We start from the raw sequence: 15,881 nt of genomic DNA, 5'->3' as shown, positions 1-15,881 counted from the left end.
GACCTCGTGATCCGCCCGCCTCGGCCTCCCAAAGTGCTGGGATGACAGGCGTGAGCCACCGCGCCCGGCCATGCTTTCCTTTCTTGTTTAGCCACTAACATGTATTACTTTCATAATTCAAAAAATTGTAAGTGCAAGAATTCCAAGTTACTGTGTGTCAAAGGCATGAAGCAAACCCAAAAGCTGCAACCTCTTTGCCGCAAAACCTCATTGCTGTAGTCCCCCTGAATAAAGTCTGTCTCACTGCCTAAAAAAAGGAAAGAAAGAAAGAAAGAAAAACAAGATGGGGCAAAGTACAGAATCTGTGTTATTTCCATTTACAAAGCATCATTGTCCCAAGAGAAAACATTATTAAACTAGACTATTTTCACCATAGAAGCAGTAAAACTTGCTTTTAGGCATGAGAAATAGTTCTCATTAGGAGTGAGAGTTGGTAAAAGATAATCAGAAATGGCTCTATGTTACGCCCTCCTGGCAAGAAACAGCACCTTCTACCACAGCTGCCAATCTTCATGTGCCAAGAGGGCTCCCATCCGTGCCAGGTCTCAGCACACAGGTCCGCTCTGCGTCCTAGAAAATGCAAAGAACCGGCCGGGTGCAGTGGGTCACACCTGTAATCCCAGCACTTTGGGAGGCCGAGGCAGGTGGATCATGAGGTCAGGAGACTGAGACCATCCTGGCCAACATGGTGAAACCCTGTCTCTACTAAAAATACAAAAATTATTCACGTGTGGTGGCGCTAGCCTGTAATCCCAGCTACTCAGGAGGCTGAGGCAGGAGAATCGCTTGAATCCCAGGAGGCGGAGGTTGCAGTGAGCCGAGATCACACCACTGCACTCCAGCCTGGGCCACAGAGCGAGACTCCATCTCAAAAAAAAAAGAAAAGAAAAGAAAAAAGAAAATGCAAAGAACTTTCCACAACCCGCAGGTGGGCCCCTCTCTGGAAAGGTGGTCGCATTGGAAAGCGGTGCTGTGGAGAGGCTGGTTCTCAGGATGAGCTAGATTGTAAATATTTCTGCTTAAAACAAATACCTCTAAGATACAAAGTTTAAATATAATGTCATCTAAAGTTCCAAAAGTCACTTTAGTGAAAAGTGTTTTGGTCTTTACAACTTAGTGCAAACGGTGCTGAAATGCATCCTCTGGTGACATCTCTCAGCCTCCTTCCGCAGCCAGGCAGCTCAGAGGCCACGGTGGGCTGACTGAAGGATTTCCAGAAGGAGAAGGAGTGTTGAGAACAGCTCATCTTGAAATCCATCGCCCACCTTTTAGAAAGTGATAAGAAATTAGGATCTTTTTTTTTTTTTCTTTTTTTTTTTTTTTTGAGACCAAGTCTCACTCTTGTCTCCCAGTCTGGAGTGCAATGGTGTGATCTTGGCTCACTGCAACCTTCACCTTCCAGGTTCAAGGGATTCTCCTGCCTCAGCCTCCCGAGTAGCTGGGATTACGGGTGCCTGCCACCATGCCCAGCTAATTTTTGTATTTTTAGTAGAGATGGGGTTTCACCATGTTGGTGCTGGTCTCGAACTCCTGACCTCAGGTGATCTGCCTGCCTCGGCCTCCCAAAGTGCTGGGATTACAGGCGTGAGCCACCTCACCTGAGAAACTATGATCTTTTGTAGGGAGGAGATGTTACCATCGACACACTCACCGAATGTTCATTATACTCACACACGCACACAGTATTTCAGGCTGCTATCATTTGTCAATCCTGAAGTATTGCTTCAAAATCAATGAACAATCTTGGTGATGACGGGCAAGCATCTACTGTCCAACACTATGGCTTGACTAACTGACCACTTTCCTCAATATCAAGGGACTCAGGTTTCGATATTTTAATACAAGCTGTAAGAGTTTAGAAATTGTCATTAGACCCCAGCATCAATAATGGGTCCAGGAAACACAGCTCACCAGTGAAAAGCAGGCCAGTGGCCCCTGTTCTCTTGTCAAATTTAGAATAACGGGTTTGGACCGCACTGACGATGCAGACCTCGGCTGGTTATGGAAGCCCACGGTCAGGGGAGCTCTTTCCAGAGGAGTCAGCAGTGCTGAACCGCCTAAGACAGGAACCGTACGCCCTTGGCGCCCTCAGACACTGGGGACTGAGAGGGGCTCAGAGGGTGATGCCCTGGGCGACTGGCGGGTGGGGACTGCCCCTCCAGAAGGGACCAAGGTTCCACATGTTCCCCCTAAAAGAGGAAGTCCCAGGAGCACAGGTGTTGAGGCTCCTGTGGATTAAAAGCCCCACCGTGCTACACGGGCAGGTGGCTCCTGTTTTCTGGACGGCTGGGCACAGTGGACTTGACCACCGGAAACCCCCAGGCAGGAGGAAGCCCAGCAGTCCTCAGGCCCTAGGCCAGGGTGGGTGGTGGAGGTAACAGAGAGCCCGGGGACTGCTCCGTGGGTGTTCCTGCCTGCAGCCTTCCCTACTGGCCCACCACCCCCTGTCCTGCTGTGTCACTCAGGAAAGGGGTGAGCGACGGGCCAAGGGGAGGAAGCCTCCAGCAGAAGCCAGAGGTGTTGGTGGAGCCCACTCTGCATGGCCGTGCCCAGAGACCCCAGCCCCTCTGCTGCTCTGCAGAAGCGCTGGCCAGAGAGATGGAGCAGGGAGGGGCATCATTTTCTCTACACCACAGCCTCCTAGTAGATTCCCCGTGGCAGCCAGGGGTGTCCCCTCCCAGGCACTGAAGCTGGCGCATGTGGGGAGACACAGGTGTCCAGGTGTCCTATGGGGGTCCCTGGAGCACCTGCCTCATTCCGCCCGGGTCCACCCCACACTCTGCTATCCCTGAGGGTCACTCACATCCCGGAGCTTCAGTTTCAGGGTGGGTGCCTTAAAACCTTGGCACCCTGGACCTCACCACCCTGTCGCCATGCTGGGCCGGGCTCCGTCATGTCTCACTCCTACCCCCACACCCCTCTGGACAATGCTCATGCAACAAAGCAGCGCCCAGGGGTTCCCTGTGACTCTGGGGAAGGGGAGAGTCCTACACCTTTTGCACCTGTAGGGACCAGCCCTAGAGGGTCTGTGGGTTTTTCTCCTCGTGTGTGGAGACGAGAGATCATAGAAATAAAGACACAAGACAAAGAGATAAAAGAAAAGACAACTGTGCCCGGGGGACCACTACCACCAAGACGCAGGGACAGGTAGTGGCCCCAAATGCCAGGCTGTGCTGTTATTTATTGGATACAAGACAAGCGGGCAGGGTAAGGAGTGTGAGCCGTCTGCAATGATAGGTAAGGTCACGTGGGTCACGCATCCACTGGACAGGCGGCCCTTCCCTGTTTGGCAGCTGAGGCGGAGAGAGAGAGAGGAGACAGCTTACGCCATTATTTCTGCATTTCAGAGACTTTTAGTACTTTCACTAATTCTGCTACTGCTATCTAGAAGGCAGAGCCAGGTGTACAGGATGGAACCTGAAACTGACCAGGAGCGTGACCGCTGAAGCACAGCATCACAGGGAGACGGTTAGGCCTCCGGATAACTGCGGGCGATCCTGACTCATGTCAGGCCCTTCACAAGAGGTGGAGGAGCAGAGGCTTCTCCAAACTCCCCCGGGGAAAGGGAGACTCCCTTTCCCGGTCTGCTAAGTAACAGGTGCCTTTTCTAGGCGCTGAAGTTACCGCCAGACCACCGTCCGCTAGGTAACAGGCGTCTTCGCAGGCGCTGGCGTTACCGCTAGACCAAGGAGCCCTCTGGTGGCCCTGTCTGGGCATGACAGAAGGCTCGCACTCTTGTCTTCTGGTCACCCCTCACTGTGTCCCCTCAGCTCCTATCTCTGTATGGCCTGGTTTTTCCTAGGTTATGATTATACAGTGAGGATTATTATAATATTGGAATAAAGAGTAATTGCTACAAACTGATGATTAATGATATTCATATATAATCATCTCTATGATCTATATCTGGTATAACTATTCTTATTGTATACACTTTCTTTATTACACTGGAAGAGCTCGTGCCCTCGGTCTCTTGCCTTGGCACCTGGGCGGCTTGCCACCCACATGCACCCCACCCCGTCTTGCCAGAGACTGCAGCCTCTGGGGTGAACCTCCCACCTGGGCATCAGGCCCCTGCTTGTGACAATGTGAAGGTGGTTGGGGGTGCCGGGAGACAGGAGCTGAATGGTGGGTGAGGATCCCCCCCAACTGGGAGAGCTCGCAGCCCTGGCAGTTCCCTGATCCTCAGGAGTCCCCTCTGCTGGTCGGGCATCTCAGGGGTTCTTTCTGCTGCTGTTTCCCCAACCTGGTGGTGGGAGGCCTGGCACAGCGGCTCCAGGTCACATGGGCAGGAAAACAGGACAGAGGAGCAGCCACCAGTGCAGCTGGGCCTGCGGCTGGACACACTGACCACCCCAATGTCCAGCGCTGGGGCGGGTCTCTCTGTGCTGTGGGTGGGAGCGTCAAAACGTGGAAGGGGCTCCTCTCCTGGGTGCCAGGTCGGGGCTGCCCCGCAGTGCCCGCCAGACCTCCCTCTCTGAACCTGTGGGCACTGGGGGTCCTCAGCCACTGAAGGGAGAGCCAGGAGTCCTGTCACTTCCCCCGTGCCCATCCCCAGCACTTTTGGAGGGACCTGGAGAAGGAGGGGAGGGGCCCAGCCACAGGGCAGTGGTGCAGCCCCTGGAGTCTCAGCGGTTGCCCTGCCTGCAGCAAGGGTGCTGGGGCTACTGGTACCTCCCCAGCCCATCCTGGCCTCCGGTGATGTGTTGTCCCCAGAAACACACGTGGAGGACCCCAGGAGGAGCCCCATCTTGCAGCCCATGGTAAGTGGGGCAGATGGGGTCACGGCGCTGCCGACCCCCAGCTCGGGGGTCCAGGGTGCTGCCTCAGCTCCCCTGGGAGGGAGGGAAGGAGGGAGCAGGTCCGTCCTGGCGGTCCCCACCCTCCTGAGAGCGAGTTGCTGCCGGTTCATGCCCAGGGTCAGGGTCGGGGTCAGGGTGGATGTGGGCATAGCCGCAGTGGCAGATTCTGCCTCTCTGAAACATGGGCCCAGGGGTGCGAGACACCCCTCAACCCCCTACCCCCCACTGTGCCTCTGAGCTGCTGGATATGAGCCTATTGCTTCGTGTCGGGGAAGAAGCAGGAGAGAATTATCTGATCCATGAGGGACAACCAGGGAAGAGCCAGGACAGCCCCCGGGCCTCCTGCCAGTGCCCTAAGGAAGATCCCTCCCCAGCTGTGGAGCGGAGGCCAGGTCCTCGGTCCCGGTGGGGAGCGAGAGGCAGCAGTGGGTAAACGCCAGTGGAGGGGGCGGGCCAGGGGGCCCAGGCTGGAGAGAACTTTGAAGGGAGCTTTCCAGAGCCCCAAAACCTCCATCAGGTAAGGGTGGTCTGAGGTGGAGGTGGTCTGGGGTGGGATGGGCTGGGGTGAGGTGGTCTGGGGTGGGGTGGTTTGGGGTGGAGGTGGTTTGGTTGGAGGTGGTCTCGGGTGGAGGTGGTCTGGGGTGGAGGTGGTCTGGGGGTGAGGTTGTCTGGGGTGAAGTTAGTCTGGGGTGCAGGTGGTTTGGGGTGGGGTGGTCTGGGGTGGAGGTGGTTTGGGAGTGGAGGTGGTCTGGGCTGGAAGTGGTCTGTTTGCCTGCATTCCAGCTGAAAACAACTTCAGACAACTTCCAGGCTGGGATGAGATGAGACAGAACGAGGCCCTTTCATAATTTCATCTAAACACTGACAAATCAAGATCCCGGTGCCAGCCATGAAATGCCAAACCTCCCCTTCTCTCTGCTAACAGGAGCTGGGCCTTGCCTGGGGTCAGACTTTTGCCAGCTGGTCATGGGGGCTCCAGCTTTCTGACAGCCTCCAACCTGGGGAGACCCCCAACCACCCAGCCACAGCCCAGTCCTACAGAGGGTCTTCCTGACGCTCCTCCTGCGACCCCCGGGTGCCCGTGGTGTGTGTGGCACGTGGTGAGTTGTAGCCCAACCTTTCAACCACAGGCAGCTCCTGGGGCTCTGGCTGGACAGAGACGCCAGGGTCAAGAGGCAGGTGAAGGCTGAGGGTGCTCGGGAGTGGCCAGGGACGGTTCTGAGCATGGAAGTTCTTCCCCACTTCCCCAGGTACCGGCAGGAGTTACTACAGCCACTTTCCACGTGTCTGGGACTTCCCCACGCGTGACCAACTCCCCAGGAAAATGAGATGGTTACAGGCCTCAATCAATCCATTAAAGAAAAGTTTCAGGAAATAGAAACATTATTAACCACAAGCAGAGGGCTGAGGAACTAAGAAATAGCTCTGGATAAGAAGACACGCGGGGCCCAAGCTGCAGGTCCAGCGAGAGGGACGACAGTGGGCGAAGTTCCGAGAAGCCCCTTCCCTGAGGCTCCCACTCCTGTGGGAAGATGGAAGTGTCCCGGGCGGGTGGGGGAGCCCGGCGGGATGCCAGGGCTGCACTGGGCACTGCAGGGGAGCTAGGGCTGGGGGGGGCTCCATGCGAGATGAAAGCTGCCCGCCGCTGGCACAGGACTAAGGGCTGTGCACAGCACGGGAAGACCCTCCCTTTAAGAGTTTCTCCCGATGCCCCCTTCCCCCTGCAGCCCTCCTCTGCTCCCCGAGTTCCAAACACACCAGGACGGAGCCTGTTTGAGCCTGGAGCCCTTTGCATTGCTCTGCTGCAGGCTATAAAGCAAAATGTAAAACGCAACGTGCATCACGTCCAGTTCACGTATTTCTACCATGTTTGGGTGTTTTTAAGGGTCACGCTTCATTTTTATCCTAAAGCCAGTGGCAGCCACTCAATCTTTGGAGACTGGGGCTGTCGCCTGCATCCGCGGTTGGAGTTCGCCAGACACCTGGCGCCTTGGGCCACCTCTGGGCTCCAGAACCTGCAACCCTGGGCACACGGCTCTCCCGCCGTCTTGCCACAGTGCCCCCTGGCGGCCCTGCTGAGTCAAGCCAGCTTCCTGTCTTCCCAGACTGGGCTCTTCCCTGAAACCCGGGAGGGAAAGGTGAGACTTTCAGCCCCTCTGCCCAGAGCTGCTCAGGATGGCTTGGAGCCCTGCACGCATTTGGCAAATATTTACTGTGTGTGCACTATGTGCCTGGCACTGTCATTGAACCAGAGGGTAGAATAATGACCAAAACCAGGGACACCTGTTCTCAGGGCTCCAAACTTCTGGGGACGGATGGACACAGCAAAGGGGCGTCTGTGAAGTGACACAGTGAAGGGGCGTCTGTGAGGTGACACAGTGAAGGGGCGTCTGTGAGGTGACACAGTGAAGGGGCGTCTGTGAGGTGACACGTCGAAGGAACGCAAGCAAGGAGACGGAAAGAGGGAGCTGCTAGTTTACACGGGTGCTGGCGAACATAAACGTTTGTGTTTAAGTACAAAGAAAATGGTTGCAGCTGTGCAGGCCTGGGGGGTTCACACTGGGACGATGACCACGGCTGCAGCCTGGTGCCCCCCAGCTTGGGGAAAAGAAGGAAATGAAGAGCAGTGTGCAAGCTCAGATCGAGACAGCCCAAACCCAAGAAGCCAAAAGTGTATTGGGGTGCAAGCTATGCTTTACGCTCTTATGCATTCTTCTTCCATTTGTAAAAAAGTTTGGACATTCAGAGAATCTGCGTTTGGTGCCTTTCAAATCGAGGGAACAAGAGGTCCCGCCTCCACGGGCTGGGAGAGCCTCACACACAACACACAAGGTGATGACTGATTTCTCCTTTTCTGCAAGGAATTTCCTCACTTTCTCTTCCCAGCACGGGAATGAGCCTTAGGAAGAGGCAGAGGTCGAACCATTTGGTTCAAGCAAGGCCTGGGGTCCGAGAGGGAGGCCTAGCTGGAGGAGATTGGGCGTTGGGAGGGGTGGGGGAGACACCGCAGGTGACCGGAGCCCCCTCCTCAGCACAGCCCCTAGCTCAGGCCCCTGAAGCTCTCTGGGTGGAGGCTGCAATCGTTACTATAAAACCATTGTCTTAGAGAGCAGGCGCCTTCCGCCTCTGGCATGGTGCCGAATAGAGATGTGATTTCGCTTTAGATATGAACGTGCACATTTGCAGGAAAACCTAACTATGGGTGTGCCTGTGTTTACACTGTATGAAGGGCTTCTCCATCTGTCGCTGTTCTATTGTTACTGTATCAGGCATTGATGGTTTATTAATACCTTTTCCGCAACATGGAGAAAACAGATGATGTTTTCCCCCGTGTCTGTCATTACTACAGTGAGTGTTTTATTGTTGGTTTGGTTTTTTGTTGTTTTTCTTGAGACGCCCAAGCTAGAGTGCTATGGCGTGATCTGGGCTCACTGAAACCTCTGTCTCCTGGGTTCAAGCGGTTCTCCTGCCTCAGCCTGCCGAATAGCTGGGATTACAAGCACCTGCCACCACGCCTGGCTAATTTTTGTATTTTTAGTAGAGACAGGGTTTTGCAATGTTGGCCAGGCTTGTCTTGAACTCTTGACTTCAGGTGATCCACCTGCCTCAGCCTCCCAAAGTGCTGGGATTACAAGCATGAGCCACCACATGCAGCCTCATTTATGTCTGGTATTATTTACAATATCAGGCACATTTGCTTTCTTGATGTCAACCCTTCGTTGCCACGATGCATCATTGTGCAAATCTGATGCTGGGTCTGATTTGCCAAGCTCTTATTTATTTGTCAGCAGCCTGTGGTGGAGCCCAGCCCAGGGTCGGGGGCGAGAGTGTGGCAGGGTCAGGTGAGGACCCGGGAGGGGTCCGAGGAGCTGGGCCCTGGAGAGGGAGAGAGATAGGCCAGACACAGAAATGGTGGGACTCCTGGTTCAAAAGGTAGCAAAAGGCTGGGTGTGGTGGCTCACACCTGTAACCCTAGCACTTTAGGAGGCCGAGGTGGGCAGATCACGAGGTCAGGAGTTCGAGACCAGCCTAGCCAAAATGGTGAAACCCTGTCTCTACCAAAAATACGAAAATTAATCAGGGGTGGTGGCGTGTGCCTGTAATCCCAGCTACTCCGGACACTGAGGCAGGAGAATTGCTTGAACCTAGGAGGTGGAAGTTGCCGTGAGCCAAGATTGTGCCAGTGCACTCCAGCCTGGGGGAAATAGCAAGACTCTGTCTTGGGACAAAAAAAAAGCAGCAAAAAACCACAGTGAAAGCTTTCCCCTTTAGGAATGATTTTATCACTTACACAATAAATAGGGGTGATAGTGGTGCCAAGTAACAACACCAATTTACAAACTACAAAACAATAATTTTTGGATTCAGAATTTTATATAATAAATAATATTTTATTAATAGGATGTTTATGATTTTTCCAATTTTTTCTGCAAATTCATTTATTAGATCATCAAAATGGATACTTCAGAAATTTCATTTTTGGTTTTGACATAACTGAAAGTTATTTCAGTCTTTTTTGGCAAATGCAAGATCTCAAATAATTTTTGATGACCTTTGAGAAGAATCTTTGTGCTGATACAGCTGTTATTGGAGCAGTAAAGGTATCTTATGGGCTGCGACAACATTAGGATTAGTTTCTGATAAATTGTTTTAAATGATAAATGTTAGCGCATGTAGACCTGGTGATTCTTGTAGAGAAATTTTTTTTTTTAATTAATTTTTCAAAGAAATCAGTTTCATGGGAGTCTAAATTATTTTTTAATAAGCTTTATTTTTGGAATTGTTTTAGATTTACAGGAAAATTGCAAAGCAAGTTTCCATACACCTTACACCCAGCTTCCCCCATTATTAGTATCTTACTTCAGTATGGTATGTTTCTTACAATTAGAGAACCAATATTGGGCCAGGCGTGGTAGCTCACACCTGTAATCCCAGCACTTTGGGAGCCTGAGGCAGAAGGATCACTTGAGCTCAGGAGTTGGAGACCAGCCTGGCCAACATGGTGAAACCCTGTCTCTACTAAAATACAAAAATTAGCTGGACGTCGTGGCTGGCGCCTGTAATCCCAGCTACTCAGGAGGCTAAGGCAGGAGAATCGCTTGAACCCAAGAGGTGGAGGTTGCAGTGAACTGAGATCATACCACTGCACTCCTGCCTGGGCCACAGAACAAGACTCTGTCTGAAGAAAAAACTAAACTAAACTAAACTAAAAACTAAATAATGACCAAGTACGGCGGCTCACGCCTGTTATCCCAGCACTTTGGGAGGCTGAAGCAGGCGGATCACTTGAGGTCAGGAGTTCGAGACCAGCCTGGCCAACATGGCAAAACCCCGTCTCTACTAAAAATAGAAAAATTAGCCAGGCGTGGTGGTGGACACCTGTAATCCCAGCTATGCAGGAGGCTGAAGGAGGAGAACTGCTTGAACCCGAGAGACAGATGTTGCAGTGAGCCGAGATCACGCCACTGTACTCTAGCCTGGGTGACAGAGCGAGACTCCATCTCAAAAAAAAAATTAAAATAAAATAAAATAGAGAACCAATATTGATGCATTATTATTAACTCAAGTCCACACTTTGTTCTGCTCTTATTAGCATTTCCGTGCTGGTCCGTTTCTGTCCCCGGGCCCCACCCAGGGTCCCACGTGACATTCCCTTGTCCGTCTCCCTGGACTCCTCTGGGCGGTGACCGTTTCCCAGGCTCTACTTGTTGGTGGTAACCTGGAGGGTTCAGAGGACTGCTCAGGTGTTTGTACGGTGTCCCTTATTAGGATCTGTCTGGTGTTTTCACGATTAGACGGGGCTGTGGATGTGGGAAGGAAGAGCACAGAGGGAGATGCCCCTCTCGTCACCCCGTGCTGAGGGCCTGTCCTGTTGGCATGGCTCGTCGTGCCTCGCGGGCTATGCTGCCCCCGTCTCCTGGCTGTGTTTGTGTCTGTCAGGACTCCCCACGGAAAGATGCTCCTGAATTCCCCTGTCCCGTGCTGCATTCTCAGAAGGAGGTCCCAGTGCTGCCTGCACTTAAGGGGTGAGGGCTACACAGAATTAGTGGGAATCCTTCTGCATGGGGGACTTGCCTATCCACTCCCATTTATTTATTTACTTTTATTTATTTACTTATTTTGGAGACGGAGTCTCGCTCTATTGCCCAGGCTAGAGTGCAGTGGTGCGATCTCGGCTCACTGTAACCTCTGCCTCCCGAGTTCAAGTGATCCTCCTTTATTTATTTACTAAATCACTTATTTCTATCAGTCATTCTCATGGATATCTATTTTACAGTTCGGGTTAGAGTCAATGCTACTCTCTCTATTTATTGTGTTGATCGAATTGTTCTATTTGTAACCCCCAGGAGCGCTTTCTGTTGGCTCACGTGTCCCTACAACGTGCTTCTGATACTTCCCGTCACTGCATGTGTGGGGGCTTTGCTTTGTTTTCTTTTAGATTTTTTTTTCTGGAGCTACAAGATGCTCCAGACTCACCTTTATCTTTTTTGCCTCAGTCCTAGAAGTTGCCATGTCTCCAAGGGTCCCTGGTCCTTGGGTTGGAGCCTGGTATTCAACCTCCTGCTGCTGTGGGGTGCCATAGGTTTGGGGCCCTCTTGAGGCAGGAGAGGTTGTCAAGGAAGTGGCCATCTCCTCGCAGTAACCGTGGTGACCACTGGGCCAAGGCAACAAGCCTCCCCATTCACGTCGTCATTGAGCTCATTCGAACAAAGCTATCTCAGGAGGGAATTTCCCCCGTAGAGAGCATGCACATTTTGATTTTACCTGTCCTCACTCTGACCCTTTGCTCCTTATAATAGTATAAAGCACATCCCTGGGTGGAGATTTAAGATGCTAATGAGACATGAATGGTGTGAACAAGCATGTACAGCTACTGCACACATGCATCCAGAGAACCACCCAAAACATGCTTCCTAGCAACACCTCTTCCCAGCTCCTTAGGAGTAATCATGGAAGAGTCCCATAAAGGGAGCCTCCCTCAGGCCGGTCTCTGCTTCTCATCCTTGTGAGCAGCCCGCCCTGCACCCTGTCTCGCCCAGGGCATCCTGTCTGCTCTGCACCTCACTTCCACAACATTCTTTCTCCTTTGCAATGAATTCCGCTCGGCTGCTCCCACACTGTGGAGTGCACTTTCCTTCTCAATAAATCCCAGCTTTTGCTCTCCTCGCTTTATTTGTGCGTTTTGTCCAATTCTTTGTTTGAGAAGCCAAGATCCTGGACACCCTCCCTGGGTACAGTAACAGGGCTTCCGTAACAGGGCTACAGAAGCCTTAGTCGGGGGATAATTGAGGGGGGAAAAAGGCAGGAAGTAGGCGAGCCCCACCCACAGAGTCTCCACCCCCTCCTCCGGTCCTGTCTACACTGCACGAGCTAGAAGATAAAAATGTCAATTCCAAGGCCAGGGTGAGAATGAGGTCCTGCCAATCAAATGCCTTTCCCCAGGTCTGGAAGGGAAGGCAGGCAGAGGCCCACGCCAGGGTCCAAGTGCTGCTGCGCATGAGGGCGAGCTGTGCACCTGTGGCTTCCGCTGCAGCTGGTCACCTGCTTCCCCAGAGAAAGGCTTGGGTAGATGCACACCCCAGTGCTGTCACCAGCCTGTGGACGCCCTGAGGTGGCTGTGGCAGAGGTGGCGGTGAGGTGGCTCCCTGTCCCCGGACCACATGGCAGGTGCACTGGAGCTCAGGGGTTCCAGGACAGCTTGGAAACCTGAGGTCCCCAGGGGCCCCCGCTGTGGATGGCTGGAGTCCTTCCAGGAAGTCCAGGTCCCAGAGCTGCCATCGAGAACATAAGCTTCTGATTTCCACTCTAGATCCCCCTGACAGAAAATACCCTGAATGACTGCTTTTCCTGCTCTGACTGAGCCACCGCTTGTACTTGCTTCCTGGGGCAGCCCTAACAAAGGACCACAAATGACAGAAACATCCCTCTCCCAATCCTGGGGGCCAGAAGTCCGAGATGCAGGGGTGGGCAGGGCTGGTTCCTTCTGGGGCTGCAACAGAGCCTCTGTTCTGGTCTCTTCTAGCTTCTGGGTCTTGCTGGCAACCCTTGGTCCTCTGTGACTTATAGAAGCATCACCCCAACCTCTACCTTCATCTTCACGTAACGTCCTAATGTCCATCAATGACAGACTGGATAAAGAAAATGTGGTACTTATACACCATGGAATACTGTGCAGCCATCAAAAAGAATGAGATCATGTCCTTTGCAGGGACATGAATGGAGCTGGAGGTCAATATCCTTCACAAACTAATGCAGGAACAGAAAACCAAATATCGTGTGTTCCCACTTATGAGTCAGACCTGAGCACTGAGTACATAGGAACACAAGGGAACAACAGCACTGTGGTGCATTTGGCGGGGGTGGGGGGGCAGGAGGAGGGTGAGGATCAAAAAGTCACCTATTGGGTACTATGCTCATTACCTGGTTGATGAAATAATCTATACACCAAACCCCCATGACATGCAATTCATCTATATGGCAAGCCTGCACATGCAGCCCTGAACCCAAAATAAAAGCTGAAAGAAAGCTTGTCTCCAGACTAGGTTGCCTTAGAAGGCACTGGGCATTTGGGCTCCCCCAGCTCTGGAATTTTTTTTTGGAGGTGGGGATCTATTCAACTCCTGGCTGTCTTCGAGCTTGTGTCCCGCAGCTGGCGTTGTGTGCAGTCCTGCCTTCTCCTGTCTGGTTTTTCAAGGCCCTGTGAGATTGCAGATAAGCCCAAGCTCCTCCGCATCTCCACGTCTGGCTCCTGCATGCACTAGGGGCTTCTTAGGGCCTGATGTGCCGCACATCTCAGCATACAGACCCTTCCTCATCCTTCCGCTGAAGTGGCCTGGCCCTGAGCTTCCCTCCCTCCCACGGGACGGCAGTGCCTCCACGGCTGACACCACCGCCCTCACCACCTTTCCCTCTCCCCACCTCTCCCCACGTACCAGACTGTGAGCTTGGATTTACTCTGCTCTGTCATCTCTGGAGCCCAACACAACAAGAGGCCCAGAGCAGAAAGCTATAGACGTTAGTTCTGTGCATGAAGACATGGACCATGACATGAAAGATGCTGAGGGGAGAGAAATGGGAACAGGCCCAGGGGTGGAGGCAAGAAGATGGTGCTTCTGGGAATGAGAGAGAGGTGGGAAGGAGAGAACCACAAGACAGTGAGCTTTGTGCTTAGAGACTTTGTTTATTTAGAGGGTCAGGATTCAGTCTTGATATACACAGAGCCAGAGAGATTGAGGGTCGATCACACTCCTGAAATAAGGGGCAGCTGTCAGGGTCTAAGGGGTCTGATCTGCCTCTGGGGCCTCAGTGGGCCGCTTTGGATCTTAAATGAGTGAGGAGCAGGGAGAGGAAGTTCAGGAGAAGTAGTAGGCAATGAGCCAGAAGGGGTCCCCAGTCAGTTTCGGGAGCGCTGGTGTGGAGTGGATGAAGCCAGTGAGGACACAGTGGAGACAGTGGAGCACCAGAGAACCCAGGGCAAGGAAGCTGGGCAGCCGGGCCCTTCACCAGTCAGGCCACCTGCAGTCTGCAGTCAGAGCCTCAGATCTTACACTGGCAGCACACGGGGACACAGCAGCTGGACTGGCAGCAGCAGGGCTTGTAGCAGCTGGACTGGCAGCAGGATGACCCACAGCCTGAGGAGCAGCAGCAGGGCTTACAGCAGCTGGACTGGGAGCAGCCATAAGAACCACAGCCCCCCTTGGAGCCCCCACAGGAGCCACAGCCCCCCTTGGACCCCCCACAGGAGACACAGGCCCCCTTGGACCCCCCACAGGAGCCACAGCCCCCCTTGGACCCCCCACAGGAGACACAGGCCCCCTTGGAACCCCCACAGGAGACACAGCCCCCCTTGGACCCCCCACAGGAGACACAGCCCCCCTTGGACCCCCCACAGGAGACACAGGCCCCCTTGGAACCCCCACAGGAGACACAGCCTCTCTTGGAGCCCCCGCAAGAGCCACAGCCCCCTTTGCCACAGCTGGAGCAGGAACAAGCTGGCACACAGCAGCATACGGGCTTGCAGCAGCAGACAGGCACACAGCAGCTGGAGCCACATCCCCCACAGCCCCCACAGCCAGAGCCACAGCCCCCACAGCCTCCACAGCCGGAGCCACAGCCCCCACAGCCGGAGCCACAGCCTCCACAGCCGGAGCCACAGCCCCCACAGCCGGAGCCACAGCCTCCACAGCCTCCACAGCCGGAGCCACAGCCCCCACAGCTGGAGCCACAGCCTCCACGGCCCCCACAGCCGGAGCCACAGCCTCCACAGCCTCCACAGCCGGAGCCACAGCCCCCACAGCCGGAGCCACAGCCCCCACAGCCGGAGCCACAGCCCCCACAGCCTCCACAGCCGGAGCCACAGCCCCCACAGCCGGAGCCACAGCCCCCACAGCCGGAGCCACGGCCTCCACAGCCGGAGCCACAGCCCCCATAGCCGGAGCCACAGCCTCCAGAGCAGCCACAGCAGCCCATGGTTCTGGTGGATTGAGGGTGGAGCAGGTAGAGGAGCAGGTGAGAGGGAGGTGCAGGTGTGGAACTGCCTGAGCCTGGGCCCTTTATATCCCTGCCCAGGGTCAGGTGTGAAGCTGGGCACACTGTCACTTCCTGATTCCTGCTTGTGCCACTGGTCCCAGTATTCTCTTCTGCTTTACATTTTTATAAATAACTCCTGTTTTCCTCGCGCTTTTCTCGAATGTGCTGTCAGGTCTGTGATGGAAGCGGCCCCTCAGTAAACACTGGCCCTGCGGTGAGTTTCCCTTTCCATGTGACAAGAAGGAAGCGATGGGCAGGCAGTGGCTCGCTCAGAGGCCTTGGTCTTGCCGAGGGTGATTTTGAGCCCAGGACTCCTGGCTTGCTCCCGGGAAGATTCCTCTGCGGGAGCATCGTGTCTTGCTTGGGACGTGCCTAGGCACTACACCTTCACGGTCCACAGCAGCTCCTGGCCCGCGGGCTGTTTCCAAGGGTCCCAGGACCTGGGGCTTCAGCCCTCAGCTCAGCAGGGTCCTTTTCGGTGTAAGACTTTGTTGGAAGGTTTGCAGTGTTGACTGAGACGGGGATTTTAAGCGCTTATTCTGGAGCTTG

The 15,881-nt window shown here is 53.9% G+C and overlaps 1 pseudogene; it reads left to right on the top strand.

Moving 5' to 3' along the window:
- The first annotated feature begins 4,983 nt into the window (after positions 1-4,983).
- LOC117975093 (RNA-binding protein 33-like) lies at positions 4,984-15,547 on the top strand (annotated as a pseudogene).
- The last annotated feature ends 334 nt before the right edge of the window (positions 15,548-15,881 follow it).

Source organism: Pan paniscus, chromosome 9, assembly GCF_029289425.2.
Source record: "Pan paniscus chromosome 9, NHGRI_mPanPan1-v2.0_pri, whole genome shotgun sequence".
NCBI lineage: Eukaryota > Metazoa > Chordata > Mammalia > Primates > Hominidae > Pan > Pan paniscus.
The sequence above is the reverse complement of the archived record's forward strand: the minus strand, read 5'-3'. Positions and strand labels throughout refer to the sequence as shown.